This window comes from Acinonyx jubatus, chromosome F2 (assembly GCF_027475565.1).
Source record: "Acinonyx jubatus isolate Ajub_Pintada_27869175 chromosome F2, VMU_Ajub_asm_v1.0, whole genome shotgun sequence".
NCBI classification, from domain to species: Eukaryota; Metazoa; Chordata; class Mammalia; order Carnivora; family Felidae; genus Acinonyx; species Acinonyx jubatus.
Genome location: NC_069394.1, coordinates 24,795,490 through 24,813,425, shown reverse-complemented (window position 1 = coordinate 24,813,425; position 17,936 = coordinate 24,795,490). Strand labels below are relative to the sequence as shown.

General features: G+C 35.0%; 1 long non-coding RNA gene and 1 other non-coding gene across 2 annotated transcripts in view; both read left to right on the top strand.

The window, feature by feature from the left end:
* LOC128312805 (uncharacterized) overlaps positions 1-17,936 on the top strand; it is a 349,157-nt gene that overhangs the window by 191,609 nt on the left and 139,612 nt on the right. The window lies entirely within an intron of this gene.
* Positions 7,186-7,287, top strand: LOC113600726 (U6 spliceosomal RNA). Its single transcript, XR_003421839.1, has one exon. It is a non-coding gene; the product is annotated as a U6 spliceosomal RNA (small nuclear RNA).

Sequence of the window (17,936 nt, the reverse complement as noted above, 5' to 3'; positions counted from 1 at the left end):
AGAAAGTGGTTGGTTCAGAATTTGACACAGAGAAGACAAATACTGTATTAATAAGAAAAAAATTATTATTTGTATTATTTAGTTAATTTAATTAATTAATTAATATTATTTATTTATTTATTTATTTATTTTTATTATGAGGCACCTGGGTGGCTCAGTTGGTTAAAGCGTCCAACTTTGGCTTAGGTCATGATCTCACTATTCGTGAGTTTGAGCCTCCTGTTGGGCTTTGTGCTGACAGCTCAGAGCCTGGAGCTACTTCAGATTCTGCATCTCCCTCTGTCTCTGACCCTCCCCTGCTCACTCTCTCTCTCTCTCTCTCGCTCTCTCAAAAATAAACATTAAAATAAAAATTTAAGAAAAAAGAAAAGAAATGAATTTTGCCAACAATCTGAAGGTATTTGAAGTAGATTACTGTCTCATATAGTTTTCAGATTATTGACTTTGTTAAATTAGCATCTATTAAGTGGACCCCCAGAGTGTCAGATGGTGAACAGTGATTCAACAGAAGACCACAAGAGAAAGCAAGATAGACACATTTATTATTCATAGGTTCTGAAGGAGACGCAGGTCACACCCCCAAGGGCACGCGGGAAACTCAAGGCAGGTAGAGAGAACACAGTAGGGTATGCGACACATTCCATTATTAGGATCTAAGGGTTGCATGCTTTGGAGTTCCAAGGCTGAGGCTGTATTGGTCAGTTCAAACCAAAGGAAGCAGGATTTTGGTAAGCTTCTATGGGTGGGGTATCTGACCAAGGAGCTCACAAGGGGAAAGGCCAGGGAGGCAGGGGAGAATGCATATTGCAAGAGATGTTGGAGGAAGTCTTGTGGCTCTGGGGGCTGTTATTGAGGGCACATCCTTGCACTCTTGAGAGGGATTAGTGTCAGTTCAAGGCCCGCCGTCCACTTGGCCACAAAAATGGATGTCACGGTAGGATAATGTGGACTAGTTTAGCTAAGCTGTCAATAGAGATGGGCATTCAGTCCCTGAAAAAAGGACCCTGCTAAACTGCCTGCACTCCTGACCACGGAAACTATGAGACAATAACTGTGTGTTGTATTATGCTTGTAAGTTTGTAGTAATTTGTTATTCAGCAATGGAAAACAGATATAAGCCATTGGAACAATTTCAATTAGCAGAGTGGTGTGGTGGTGGTTATTTAACCTAAGTCCAACCAAATGGAACTCCATTCCCTCAGCCAGAAAAAAAATGATTTAGAGATGAACATGTGAATCAAGCTGAGTTGATCAAAATTCTTTTTAAGATATTTTCTGCTACAGCAGATAAAACATGTTCTGCTAAAGCTTTTTATGCCAGTCATCATGCTACCTGAAAAGAGAAAAAAACAACCCTAACATTTCCTCCATCTAGCTATATATAAACAATCTCTAATAAACTGCACATCTTAGAATTCCATAATTCCATAAGAAATATCACTTGCTAATAATAAGTCATGGCTAATACAAAGACTAATGGTTGGATCTATTCCTTCCTAGCATATTCTTCATGACCATTAAATTCTGGCCAAGTTTAACTATATGCCATTTCCCTAACTCATCACCTATACTTGACTTCTGTGTCTTTGCTCACAATACTTTTTTCACTGCAATGCATTCCCTTGCATACACTTTCCTTGACTTTTTATATCCAATTCATATCCATTCATCAACGATCTGAGTTGAAGTTGCCTGTCACTAGACTGTCTTTGCTCAAAAATTCAAAATAAATTTCCAGAACAATTTTACCTTGGTCATACAAACTGATTTCCACTTTGGAATTTATTAAAAATGTCTCTGTGGCTTAGAGCATGATCATTCCATAGTAATTCCTCCAATCTTACTTGAAATGAATGTATATTCTGCTTATAGGCTTTCTTTTTGTTTAGATCCTTTACCTAATTAAAGTACTATTTATAGACTTTTCAGTTATGTTGTAAATAAATCTATTCTAAGTTAAAATTTAAATACATTATATCTAATTAATGTTGATATTTTTAAAGGAATTAAACTTGAAATCTGGAGACATACATGATTATAAATATAGTTCTAATCAAGCAAGATGCTACCATCTTGACTTCTGAGAATGAAGAGCCTACCGTAGACTATGCTAGTGGAACGAGACATAAAATACCTCCTGTCACGTTGGCTAGTCATTTTGCTCTGGACACAGGATATTCTACTGAATCATGATCCTGGGTACTGGTATTTAACTCTTAATATCGAATTCTGATGAAAACATTGAGTTGGACAGGTTTTACCTATAGCTAACAAGCTATGCATCTCCTTCCAAACTCTAATTAATAATTTCATATTTGTATAAATTTGTATAAATTTGCTTCATTTTCTAGACTGTAAAATTTTGTGTGTGACAGGAAAACTATCTACTCTACCTTGACTTTATATGCTCTGAGCCAAGCCCCAGCAATAAACAGTTTTTACTTAGCACATTATTGGTACATAAAATAATGACAAACTAAGGAAGCAGTACTAAGCTCAGAACTGAGTTGTTTAGTGAAAATGTTTCCACTTGGTGAAGCAGCTTATGGGACTTGCCATGAATTTAATAATAACAGTGAATTAATCTACTGAGGAAAAGAGGGCAGACAGATTATGTGCTAACAGATTTGCAATGTATATACTCACTGATATTCTTAAATCAAACTTTAGGACCTTCCTTGATTGACATATTTAACTTCATCACTATGTATGCTGCATAAAGATGGGATCTTTGTAAATAGTATTTCTCCATCTATTCTCAACATATATTGGGCCTTTGGCAAATATTGATTACATGTCTTAATGAATTAATAATCAGAACAATTATTAGAAATATGAATTAGAAGAAAAGTTGCTTGCCTTGTGGATGCTGCCACCCCACACTATCCATGCCACCCAGCCGTGGTCAGCACCACTGTGTTTTTTGACATCACTATGGACTGTGAGCCTTTCAACTGCACCTCCTGTGAGTTGTTTCCAGACAAAGTTCCAAACACAGCAGAGAACTGTCATGCTCTGAGCACTGGGGAAAAGGATTTGGTTTTAAAAACTACTGCTTTCATAGAATTATTCCAGGATTAATGTGCCAGGATGGTGGCAGTGAGTCCATCCAGGGGTAGAAATTTGATGATGAGAATTTTATCCTGAAGCATATGTGTCCTGACATCTTGTCCATGGTATATGATGGACACGACACAAATGGTTCCTAGTTTTTCATTTGCACTGCCAAGACTAAGTGGTTGAATGTCAAGGAAGTGGTTATACTTGGCAAAGTATAAGAGGGCATGAACATTGTGGAAGCCATGCAGTGGTCTGGGTCCGGGAATGACAAGACCAGTAAGAAGATCACCATTGCTGATTGTGGACAAATCTAATAAATTTGACTTGTGTTTTATCTTAACTATGATACCATTCCTTCTGTAGCTCAGGAGAGCACCCCTTCATCCCCATCTGCTGGAAATATCCTATGATCTCTGTGTTCTTCCTGCAGTTCTATGGGTTCCATGTTTTCCTTACTCCCCTCCAAGTCTAGCTGGATTGCAGCATTAAGTTTATTATAATAAAATAAAAACTGAAACAAAAACAACAACAAAAAGAAAATAATTTGCCTAAAATATGTTCCTTATTTGTTACATGAATTTCTGGCTGTCATTTATAGCAAGAAAGCCCAGTGAATTTGAAGAGCATCTACTTTTATTTTGTTTGCAAAAACTCTTGGCTTATATTAAGAAAGGTCTGTCCTTACCCTGAGTTCTCGCATTTTATATCTATGTTCCACTTGGTCTTCATACTAACATGTCCAATCCTCTTTGTTATCATCTTTTACTCAAAATGGATTGACTTCTAGTCTTCCTATTCTATTACAAGCACTACAGTTTTTCTAGCTATCAAATCCTGCAAACTTATGATAATTTTCAAATGTATTCTTGTTCCACATTATCCAATTAATTGTCTTAGACTTTGAAGACATCTGTTAACCACATTTATTTTGATAACGACCCAATTGGACATGGTAGAATTCTGTATACAGATGGGGAGATGGTGAGTCACTTTGAAGGTTTAAATAACCATTATTCAGGCCCAGATCCTGTCACAATATCCCCATTAGCTCTTTCTGTAGCATTTACTCTTCTATTTTATTTTTTTCTGACACAATGTGTATAATATCCTATATTTTAATTTTATGAATCTTACAGTTGAACTGTTTCACTTGTGCTTAGCATGTTTCAAGCTATAGCAATGCCTTTGATGGCTCAGAATAAGGCTCTCTGTGTCCACTCCAAAAGGTGGCTGTTTTTGACCACCTCTGAAAGATGAATAGCTATAGCGTTTCTATTTACTATATTCCTTCTAGACAGTTACTTTCAGGGCAATTACCATTCTCATTTTGAATCTGCCTTATGATCACAGACAAATCCCTAGCAGGCACGTTCTATTATAAAATTTTTCCAGTGTGGTGGATTTGTACCTCAAGCACACTTATAGCTATCAGACAGATGTATTATCACTAATACCCATAAATCCACAGTCAAGGTGAAAAGACATGCAAATAAATAGCAATTTCTCCTGTTAGAGATATGTAACAGGAACCCATGATACCTATAGAGAGTATCAAACCTAATGTGAAGAAGTCTTGAAATGTTTTTCAGTGGGTGGAGGAACTCATATTTTTATTTAGATACATTCATATGACATAAGATTCTCCACCTTAAACATTTTAAAATATACAATTCAGTGCTATGCAGCATATTCACAATGTTGTGCAACCATCACCACCACCTAATTCCTGAAAGTTTTAATCACCTCAAAAAGAAACTCCATACCCATTTTAAGGAGTCACTCCTTATTTTCCCCTGTCCCTTCCCCTAGAAACCAATAATATATTTTGTCTCAATGGATTTGCCAACTCTGAACATATTCTAGAAATAGAAACATAAAGTAGATTAGTCTTAATCTAACAAGATCAATTTTGGGCTTCCTTAGGGACAGTTTCTGTTTATTGAGTTTCCTCCCCTCCTGTTTATGGGCCATATATGATCATATTAGTTGTATGCATCATATTTTTGTTGAAAACTGAACATTTTTAATATAATAATTTGGCAACTCTGGAAATCACATTACCCAATGCCCCCAAGGTTTGCTGTTTTTCCTTGTTGCTATTCTTTGTTTGGTCACTTTTCAGAGCTAATTTGTAAAGTCCCTATTCTGGGTCATGTGTTGCCACTAATGTTTCTATTAGTTTGGTGACGAGCTAGAGACTGGACAGAGATTTGCTTAAACACTTGAAAACAATAAACTCCAGTCTTTTCCAGTGGCATGTATGTATGCTGGGCATGTCTTCAACACTCAGCTAAGCAGTCTACAACTCTGCCTTAGCCTTTACTTCCTCCCTGTGTAGATACTGAAGGGCAGTCAGAGTGAGAGCCTAGGGCCTTCTTTATTCTTTATTGAGCATTGCCCTGCTCTGAAAATTCACATGACTTTCTAGATTCCCAGGACTATGTTTAAGCTTTTAAAAACAGGTGTTTCCCTAAAGCATCTCATTCCCTAGTCTTTTCTTCTAAGCTCTTTCATTAGTGAGTGATTTTCTCCAAGTGTTATCCATTGTTTCAGACAGATATACATCTCCCTGTAAATGTTTTTGACAAATGCCCCAGAAAGCTGCCTCAGCACCTGTAGAGTTCCAAGTTAGGCAGGATAAAGGCAAACCCTCTAAGCTGGTCTTTCAGAGAGCCGTTAGACAGGTCAAAACAAATAGCCACGATTCTTTGAGAATGAGTTCTTGTCCACCCTCTGGTACTGGTACCTGTATAAGGGTTGTGTATTAACTGGGGAATGTGAAATGAGAACAGGGAAAGTTAAAATACCAAAAATCTCTCTGTTCTTACCAAGATTCAGAATACTTTTCTTACTTAAATCTTGCCTTCGTTGTTGCAAGCTTTTGATCTGTTTCCAGAATTCCGAAAAGGTTGATTCTGACAGTTTTTACAAGATTTTGTTGCCTTTATGGAGGGATGAACTTTTGGATTTCTTTACTCTGCCATTTTCACTGACAACACTAGAAAAAACTTTTCAGATGATATTACAATTAAGCTGGGTTTTAAAGATCCAGCAGGAATTGGTCAGGTAGAAAGTTAAGAGAACAAACTAGATAGAGCTTTTTATCCAAAGGCCCAGAAGTACAAGGAGGAAATTAACATGTTCTGGGAAATGATCCTAATTCAGCAAGGCTGAATTATAGGATACAATTATGTAAAAAAGACATGCATTTTGGAGGATATAGGATGAAGACTCAGAACTCCTTATGCCATAACAATATTTGAACTTAATTTGGGCAGTGTGTACTGAATTATTTAAGCAAACTTGTTTAAAAAAATGAATCTGATTTACCTATTCATTTTGCAAGCGTTATGGAATATGGATAGTTTGAGAATGAATTTAGGCAAGGAATCTAGTAAAGAGACTAATATAAACATCATGAGCATAAGAGATGATGAATCAAACTGAGGATGTGACTGTTGAACAGAAAAGAGTATTTAGTACTTAGAGAGGGAGATACTTAGGAGCTAAAATTGGTACTCTCCAGATGTTTCAATGTGTGGAGAGAGGGAATGCACGGCAATGAGGAGAAAGTGTAAGGAAAAGGTCTAGAATAATGCCGGTATTTTGGCTTCAGAAAAGTGACTGGACATTGATAGCATTCACTGATTAAGAATACTCAACATGAAGTAAATTTGGAAAAGAAAAGAAAAGCTAAATGAATTCAGGTTTGAACATTATGAGATTAAGTTGTTCATGAAACATGCAGAGGAATATTCAATGGACACTGGGGAGACACAGGTTTGATTGTCAAGAGGGAATGTGGAGCTGCCAATGTAGCCTTTGGATAGCTAAGGTATATATTAGTGATAAAGAAACTGTGGGTATAAATGAAGTCATTAGAAATAAAAAATATAGGGGTGCCTGGGTGGGTCAGTCAGTTTAGTGTCCTACTCTTGGTTTTGGCTCAGGTCATGATCTCTTGGCTTCATGGTTTTGAGCCCCGCATCGGGCTCTGTGCTGGCAGCACGGTCCCTGCTTGGGATTTTCTCTCTCCTTCTCTCTCTGCCCCTTCCCCATTGGTGCTGTCTCTGTCTCTCTCAAAATGAATAAATACACTTTCAAAAAAAATAAAAAATATGGTGCTCACTTCTGTAGTGCATATATTAAAATTGCAATGATACAGAGAAGATTACCTTGGCCCCTGCACAAGTGCTCCATATTGTGTAATCTATGGACATGGTATTTTGTGAATGGCCTTTTCAATAAAAGAAAACCTTATGGAAAAAAGTGAAATAAATATAGTGAAAGAATATGATTAAGGCTATCCTAGAACTGTTTAACAATTGAATAGAAAATTTATTATTAGTATTCCTAGCCAAATTGCATAATACAATAAAAGTCAATTAAAAGGTTTATTCATACTAGTGTATGAAGTGATGATACCATTCTTTATTATTAGATGTGTACCTTAACTTTAGAACTATTGAAGTTTTCATATAGTCAACACAGAAAGTTTTCTGATGGAAGATTAAGCCTGGAGGGAGAGTTTTGTTCCAATAGTGTAGAATCCAAAGTTCTCATTTATATGGTAGAACAGTTTACCTGAGATAACCATTCTTTTGTTTTGTTTTTTTAGATATAGGTCCTCAGTATGAATTTAATTTTTAATATTGTGATTTGCAAGGAAATTAAGTTGCTTTAAGAAAATAAGACGAGAGAGTCCTCCAAAATATAATCAGGGGGGAAAAGCTGCTCTTGAGAAATGTGAGGTATAGTTAAATCCCCCAGGATTAGTTTTATTCCCAACTTTAATGTATCCTAAAGTTAGAATTTCTTTAAATTACATCCAAAGACATAGCTCATGCTTTAACAAATAAATAATACATTATTTATATCTATTTAAATGTGCTAGTATTTGTGGATAAGAACTGCTTTTAGGTTTTTTTTTCAAACTAACACCATGATTACATAATGTAATATTGCATATATGATACAAAATACTATATATTTGACAACAGAAACACAGTATTTATAAATAAAGATTGTAATAATTGGTCACAACCAGTGTTCAAGATGGACATATCTAATGAAGAAGAGTAAACTGAGTTACTTAGAAAAGATTCACTGCAAAGGAATGGAGATTAGCTCCTTTCACACGGCAAGATAATTCCCCAGCTACCATGTCATATGGGTAGTATTTGTGAGGGGCAGCACATCTTTCTATAAAGAAAGCAAATATTTTAGGCTTTGCAATTTATACCATCTTTCATAACATCGGAAATATGTCCATGTATTGCAAAAACAGCCATGGGCAATACATAAAGGAATGAATGTGCTTAGTGTTTGAAAAAAATACACAAACAAACAAACCTTATATACAGCTGCCAAATTTTGATTTCCTATAACTTTCATGCATCAGGCAATATGATGCTTTTGATTGTTTTCAACATTGAGGGTAAAAAAATACTTTCTTAGTTCAACATGGAAAGCAAACACAAACAGGCAGACGGTCACATTAGGCATTTGGACTGCAGTTTGCTGACTTCTGATTTAGCACCTAAAATTTAGGTGATTATTCTTTCAAACTGAGTATATGATAGCCTAAGACTGAGTTTTCTGGATTCTGAAAACTCTGAGGTTGGAGCAGTGGGGTTTTTTTTCCCCCTCCTATCTTACTGTCCCTCTTATTTGACGTTAAATAAATGATTTTGTTTCATAGACTCTTACACGTAGGTATTTAGAATGACTATACAGTCATTCTGCAGACTACACATGTATGGCTGAATAAAAATATGAATGACACTTCTATTTTGGTAGGGCACTAGACAGAACCCAAAATCAAATGACTCAATTTTCTTTTTTCCCAACATTTTTAATGGGACTATATTATAAGAAGTCCAGTTTCTTCACTGATGTTGACTTAACCCACAATATGTAAGCATAATCAGTTTAAAATTCCATATCCATTTCAATTACTCACAAAGGAGCATAATAACAGAGTTCATAACTGGTCTAAATAAATATATTATTGGTTCTGTGCCTACAAAGCTTAGGCATTTAAAGACTAGAGCCTAGGTGGTTCAGTCAGGTGAGCTTCTGACCCTTAGTTTCAGCTTAGGTCATAATCCCAGGATTGTGGGATCCATGCCCAACATGGAGCCTGCTTGAAATTCTCCCTCTCTCTCCCTGGGCCCCTCTCCCCAGCTTCCTCTCTCACTCTTTCTCTCTCTCTCTCTCTCTAAAGTAAAAGAAATTTAAAGAAGACTGGAGGGTTGTTGTTTTTTTTTTATGGCTATAAAGCACAATTATTTTAAATATGGCATTATTTAATAAATATATGTATATAAAAACCAGATAATCATATTGATTTTCTTTTGGCTACATAATAGTGTACTAAGCATTGGAACCTTTGTTTCCCTCAATCATGTGTTCAGTTGTGCTAACTCTCTAGGTGTTTAATTCTTCAGGCGATAATAGATTAGCAACCTTGATATAATAAAGCATAATGGTTAAGAGCATAAGGTCTGCAATTAAACAAAACTTCATATCTCAGATCTTACTTCTGACTACCTATGTGTCCTTGGACAATTTACTTGTCTGTGACTTGTTTTCTTCTCCTTTGCATGGAGGCAACAATTGCTTAGCTCAGAGGAAGTTAAAATTTAAGAGTTAATATGTACAAATTGTTCACAACAGTTTCTGGTGCATTTTAAGGACTTAATACATGTGAGACATGCTTATTTTTAGTTATCTATTTCATCCCACCCACCAAGTATAATATAGGAGAAAATAATTAGGAGCCATTGGAGAAGATTTCAGACAAATTGCTTGATACATTAAGAATATTTCACATCATACAAGTAACCTACATTGAAAATGAGAACTGAAAGAATATTCCTACCAGCAGAAAGCAGCTAAAGGCACTGTGGAATTTTACTCCAAATCAACAGAAGAAATGGTTACCTTTTCCTTTTAAAAGGACATACTCATATTCATCCATAAGCATGCTTTTACTTGTATCATGTTTCTTTTACTTTCAAATATTTTAAGTTAGAAGGCACATCTGTCTCCCTTTATGTGAATAAATCCCCTTTGAATGTTGTCTTTTCCTTGGCTGTGGAAGCATATTAATGAGAAGGTTATTTACAAAACTCAGAGTTATCTTGTATCATGATCACTATACTTAGAATAGTCAGATTCAAAAGTGCATAGAAATAATAAAGTAAGGTATCAAAATTGAATTAAAAAGGGAAAACAAAATTTTTATTAGAAATCATTGCCACATATCTTATCTTTAATTTGTTGAATACATTTATTAATTTATTGATTCATTATAAAGAAGTTTCTAGTTTGGAATCTTCCAGAATAGGCATAAATTAAATAAATAGCTTTTGATAAAAAGCAAATAATCCCCAAATATCTTCAAGTACAGCTGGGTGGTTTTTTGTTGTTGTTGTTTGAGAAGTTTTTGCTGTTGTTGTTACTGTTCTTTTTTAAGGAACTATGTTCGCAGTGAATAAGATGCTTGACACTAGTCGGTTTTCAGTGTCTAAGATAAATATGTACCATATCTGAGGTAATTCTCTTTTAACATCCTAAAATTAGGTTCTGTTTATAATTTTGAGAATGTTAATTCATACATTACAACATTAGACATTTTTTCATTTCATAAGGCACAATTTATATCAATCAATTACTATTTTATCTCACAAGAGATAAATTTTGACAAACGTTTTCAGTGAGAGTATTAGAATCTCTTCGTTTTCGTGCAACTTCAATGCTACACCCTTATCGTTTGCATGCTCCCTCCCATACCCAAATAACCATTTTTATTACATTGCTTCTTCTTGCATTTTCATCAGATTATATTATTTAGTGTTTGTCACTTTGTAACTTAAAAACATTATACTATAATGTACTTTTCAATCTTGCTTATTTTACTCATTATTTCACTAATCGTATCCATTTTGTTACATGTATCAAGCATATAGAAAATAGTGTTTGCTTTTCTCCATTTGTGTTTTAAAAAAATATTTGCTAATTCTGTTTATTTGATTTGTCGTTTTTATTAAGGGAATGTCAAGTATGCTTTAATACAGGGAGAAGTGCAATTTAAAATTGACATCTTGCGTTGCTTGTTCACCCAGAATTTCTACACAAGAAAGAATTATACAGCCTAGCCTTTTTTAGCTATATGCTGATAGATGCAGCAAGGTAAACTGATTTCTAATCCCTAGTGTTACAGAGATGATATATTTATCACAAATAAACGAAACACACTCCAAGAACAATTTTATAAAGTTTCCCCCAAATCCACATTTCTTCCTTATTGAATTAGATAGAAATATTCATCGTCATAGGCAACCAAAATTTCTCTTGGTGGTTTTAGTTAATGTTCTCAGTGGGAAGAGAATAATGCAAACCCAAATATAAATATGGCTTGTACTAAATCAAAATGAAGTTTAATATTGTTCACAATACCAAATTTAATAAGCATTACCAAAGGGTTAAAAACAATTTATTTGGGGCGCTTGGGTGGCTCCACTGGTTGAGTGTCCAACTCTTGATTTAGGCTCAGGTCATGATCCCAGAGTTGTGGGATCGAGCCCCGTGTCAGGATTCATGCTGAGCCTGAAGCCTACTTGAGATTCTCTCCTCTCTCTCCCTCCACCCCTCTTCCTGGCTCGTGCACACTCCCTCTCTCTAAAATAAAATAAAAAATAATAATGTAACTCTCTTAATTTACATCTGACACCTTAATATAAGATAATAAGGCTTGACTCAGACACATGGTTCATTTAATCAAGTAGGCTTTTGTCAACACAAGTCTACTGACAGATGTTTATAATAATACAGATGTCACAACAATACAGATAAATAACATCTGGGAGATTATTTTTACAAGTGAATATTCTTGGACTTTATTCTCAGAGATTCACTTCAGTAGATCTGGATTAAGGCTGAAGTTTGGACTTTAGATGGTCAATCTAGAAATTTTTAGTGTGATTTTCCACTCATCTTGCATTGAAAACCACTGTGGTCCCTTCTCTGAACTTGTACCATAGTTTACATGTATCTTTATGAGGAATACAGCACATAGTTCAGTATTATAAATTTTTTCCTCATAAGGAAATAATTTCATCAATGGTCAGAAAAAGGTTTATGTTGCTTTTGTTCTTTTTTGATGTTAAATTTCATGTTGTAAGCAAAATATGAAGCACATTAATTTTTAAGGAGTAATTTAAATACCTTCCATATATTTCTTAGATGTCATATTGTACTAGGAATGCTTCAGTTATAGCTTTTTTTCCTTAAGTTTACCTGTGTTTGTCCATATAGCCACTATTTGTATGTAAATCATTCACATTGATTTTTTTTTAAATAAAAACATACTGAGTACCTACAAATTACCATTTATGGTTCTTGAGTTGCTGGGATTCCACACAAAGTCCTCTCCTCTCCCTAAGTAAACTATCCGATTGAGTACTATTTAGTAGGTACAAAAGAAAGGCTCTAGACATAAATTAATACATTTCAGGTACTAATAGGAATTTTAGGGAAAAATATAGCACAGTTGGTTGGATCAAAAGTGGTGTAAAGGCTAGCTATTTTATATAGACTTAATAGAAAAGGCCTCTGTGGAAGTGACACTTCAGCAGATACCTAAAGGAAGTAAGATCAACAACTATAGACATCCAGGAGAAAATAATTCAGGTCAAGAGGTAGCAACTGATAGTCCTTAAAGCAGAAATTGGCATAACGATAAAGAGAATGAGAGGACACTGTGAAAGCAGCAGATTTAAGGATGAAAAAATGGTAAAAAATGAAGGCAGTGACATAGCTGGTTGTCTTATGGGTCATTTAAAAACTTTAGCTTAGGGGCGCCTGGGTGGCACAGTTGGTTAAGCGTCCTACTTCGGCTCAGGTCATGACCTCACAGTTCGTGAGTTCGAGCTCCTCATGGTGCTCTGTGCTGACAGCTCAGAGCCTGGAGCCTGCTTCCATTTCTGTGTCTCCCTCTCTATCTGCCCCTCCCCACTCTCTCTGTCTCTCCCCCTCTCTCTCAAAAATAAGTAAACATTAAAAAATTAAAGAAAAATAAAAACTAAAAAATGAAACAAGTAAAATATTTGGCTTAATATGTGTGAGGGGGAAGCTACCTGATTGATGTTAATATAAATGCAATATATCTGGTCTTTTTGGTTACTGGATGGAGACCAGACCATTGAGGGAGGAGTGGAAGCAGGGATACCAGTTTGGAAGCTACTGCAATGCCCTAAGTTAGGGCTGCCAGGGCCTATACAGTGGGGTTGTTATGATGATTATAAGAAATAGCTAGACTCTGGACATTTTTTCAAGGTAGATTTGATAGGATTTGCTGATAGATATGGATGAGAAATATATGAAAGAGATAAGTGAAAATGGCTGGAAAAATTGGGCCTAGGAAACTGAAAGAATGGATTTCTACTTACTGAGAAATATCAGATTGCATCAGAATCATGTTGAAAGTAGATTTAAAATACATATTTATTTATATTAAGATACCTATTAGACATTCAAGTGGACATGACTGTGAGGATTTCTTCTGGCTTGCCCGTATTATGTTTATTATTTATCACTGGTGTTTAGTGTCCTCTACAACCTTGAATGTTTAAAAGTACAACAGCTATTAATGGCAATTTATGCAACTATTAAATACGTAGTATTAAGCCTGGATCTGAGATAATCATCTTTTAAAATTCTATATCCAAATAAATCTGCATTAATGTCTACCTTTAGTTTTGTTTCTAAATAATCTTTCTACCAATAGAAGAATGAAATGTCTGCCCCTCATTCTCTCTTTTCCCACCCTAACATGCACACGCCCTAACATACACACCACCTCAAACACACACACTCCAAACACACACCCCCAACACACACCCACACATGCTCTCACAAGTTTTTTACCCCAATGAAGCTCAATTAACTAGATATATAATGAAATAGGACTTCAAACTATGTTCGTATTTGTATGTATTTATTGTTGAAACAAAAAAGGAAAGCAAGTATTAACCTGGAATTTGAGATTTTTCTCTACAGTATAATATTTATATTTCTCATTCTCATCTTTATAAAAGTGAAACAGAGTTTAGCCTAATGTTCAAAAGACAGATGCAATGACATTTTGCTTAAATGAAGAAAAGGAGTAGAGATAATTCTGTATAAGTCAACATAATATGGCTATAGAGATGTTTAACTTGTAAGCAGAGCTTATAATAGTAATGATATGAACATTTGCTGAAATCTACTATGCACTAGGCATTTGCTAAGGAATTTGCATGAACTATTAAATATTCACACAAATATTGTGAGGTTGATTCCATTATCATTCCTTTTCTAGATTATAGGGAAATGGAGGCACTAAGTAGTAAAGAAACTGGAATGTGGTAACACAGCATTATTAGGTATACTTAACATGATCCACTTCTATCTTACTCCATCATCTGTTTTTATAAGCATGAAGCCACACAGGGTTAAGTGAATGAAAAAAATATTTCTGTATGTGCAGTTTTGATATAAGAGATTTATGTGAGAGAATCCACTAGACTAGCCTTGTTTATATGATTGGTATTTGGATAACAGTGTGGTTGGCATCTCTGGGAGTATTATTTGCAAGGTGAACCAACAGTTGGCACATGTTGCTTTGCGAGATAATGATTTGAGATTCAACTCAATAATCCAACTCTTCCTTTGCTACTAGGACAAGGAAAGAAAAAATGACTGGGATAGCAGTTTCTGAAAGATGTATCTATAAAATAACACTAATCTTGAAGTAGCCTTCTTTCCTTCTGGTTTTCACTCAGTTGTGCTCCCACCTCAGGTTTTGCACATGTTTTATTTTCTGAAGATGTGCTTCCTTGATTTCTTTCATTTTTTAGTGGCCTTCTAAACTCAAATATCATATCATCAGAGAGGAATTTTTTGACTACGTGATCAAGAGACTTCCCCTTACCTACCATGTGCACAGGCATTATTACTTTAAAAAATCATAGTCTTGTATTTATTTCCTTCACAGCACAGCTCATACCATTTTAAATTCATTTCCTTGTGTACTTGTTGATTGCATGCCTCCATTTCTAAAATATAAGCTTACTTCACTTTTCAACGTGTAACACTTGTCTATAATATCTTCCTATACATCACAGATGATCGATAATGACTTCTTACATTAATGAATCGATAGTGCCACCAATCTCTCATCGTCTTTCCACTACATCCAATGAATGAGAATTTGCCTCACTTTTCAGTGCCTGGTGTTAAAGACTACTTACTGTGATTGAAAGATGTAGGTCAGAATGTGAGAAATTAACCAAGCTTTCTATAAATTAGGCTAGCCCAGTAACCATTTGCTGCAAATAGGTTTGGAGTTAATATTGAAATTACTCCAAATTTCCAGTTAAGAATTTTTCCTAAAAGCCTATCATCACTTCACACTTCTAATAATTAAGACAAGACCTGCCATCTGGAATCTAGTAGGTTCCTCTACTCCATAAACCTGCTTCTGTCGCTCATTTACTAAGCCTAAAATCTCAATACCTAAGCTTTATTTTTCAGTCTTTTTTAGTCCTTTCCTTATAAACCCATGTGGTCATGGAAGTCTTTACCTAGTCATTTATCTGTAAATCTCTGATGGAATGGGAAATGGGTGTGTTGTCCTAGAATATTTTTAAATCCAGTCCTGTCTCTGGACGTGGACAAGTTTTGACATCTGAGGCTCAGATTTATCATCTATTCGAAGTGAATGATATGATATGGTTCTAATTGGTATTATGCAAATTACACTATGATGCAATTAGAGCTTTGGGATTTGAAAGACTTTTATTAGAGTCTTGAATCTTCCCCTTAACAACTGTTAGTCTCTGAGGAGTGTTCCAACCCATAAACTTGAAAAAGGACTAGCATCTACTTCATATGCATCTAGAGTGAAAAGTGCACTTCCTTATACAGAATAGAAACTAAATAAATGGTAGCTACTGAAGAGCTTGGTGACTCTAAGGGAAAGTTGGGCATACAAATATGAGTACAGTAGCAAGATTATATGCGGAATAATGATCTCTATAATCAGAGAAGGCAGTAACCAATCTTCTGAGGAAGGGATTCTTTACAAGATGAGACAGTTAAAATGAATGATGATCAATAGGTTTTCACCTGATGCTCTCTGCCTTTCCCCTGCTCTCTCTCTCTCTCTCTCAAAAATAAATAAAAATTTTTAAAAAATTAAAGAAGTGTGGTAGAGAATGAGAAGCAACAAGAAATGGTATGATGATCTGAGGCTGAATTGAACATTGGATGGAAGTGGAGAGCAGGAAAAATGGCAAATACATTGTTATATCTCATTGTAATTTTGATTTGTATTTCTCTGGAGATGAGTGATACGGAACATCTTTTCATGTATCTGTTAGCCATCTGGATGTCTTCTTTGGAAAAAAAATGTCTATTCCTGTCTTCTGCCCATTTTTTAACTGGATTATTTGTTTTTTGGATGTTAAGTTTGTTAAGTTCTCTATAGATTTTAGATACTAACCCTTTATCAGATATGCCATTTGCAAAAATCTTCTGCCATTCCAAACATTGCCTTTTAGTTTTGTTGATTGTTTCCTTCACTGTGCATAAGCTTTTTCTCTTGATGAAGTCTCAATAGTTTATTTTTGGTTTTGTTTCTGTTGCCTCCAGAGATGTGTCTAGTAAGAAGTTGCTATGGCCATTGTCAAAGAGGCAACCACCTGTGTTCTCCTCTAGGATTTTGATTGTGTTCTGTCTCACATTTAGATCTTCCATCCATTTAAATTTATTTTTGTGTATGGTGTAAGAAAGTGGTCCAGTTTCATTCTTTTGCATGTTACTATCCAATTTTCCCAACACCATTTGTTGACAGATATCACCTCACACCCGTCAGAATGGCTAAAATTAACAACTCAGGAAACAATATGATGGTGAGGGTGAAGAGAAAGGAGAGCCTCTTACACTCTTTGTATAAATTCAAACTGGTGCAGTCACCCTGGAAAACAGTATGGAAGTTTCTCAGAAAAATTACAAACAGAACTACCCTACTATCCAGCAATTGTACTCCTAGGATACAAAAGTACTGATCTGAAGGGATACATGTACCCTGATGTTTATAGTAACGTTATCAACAATAGCCAAATTATGGAAAGGGCCCAAATGTCCATCCACTGATGAGAAAACAAAGAAGTGATAGATAGATAGATAAATAGATGTGGATAGAGATAGAGATAGAGACATATAGAGATATATGAATATATAGTTGAATATTACTCATCAATAAAAAATGAAATATTGCCATTTGCAACAACATAGATGGAGCTAGAAAGTATTATGATAAGCAAAATAAGTCAATCAGAGAATGAAAAATACCATATTATTTCACTCATATGTGGAACTTAAGAAGTAAAACAGATGAACATGGGGGGTGGGAAATTGAGGCAAACCTGGAAACAGACTGGTAACTAAGAGAACAAACTGCAGGTTGATAGAGGGGTGGTGGACAGAGGGATGGGTTAAATTGGTGATGGATTTTAAGGAGGGCACTTGTAATGAACACTGAGTATTATATGTAAGTGATGAACCTCTAAATCCTGTACATGAAACTAATATTACACTATGTGTTAAGTAACTGGAATTTAGACAAAAACTTGGAAGGAAAAAATCAAAGTTAAAACAAAAACAAATACATTGTTAGATGTAAATAAGGACCGATCATGAAGAAATTTATGTGGCATAAAAAAATATAATTTAATTCTTACCGTGATAGAAAAAATTGGAGGATTTGAACCAAGAAATTGTCAACCTCTGAAAAACTGCTGTGATATTTATGATTTATAATAATAATA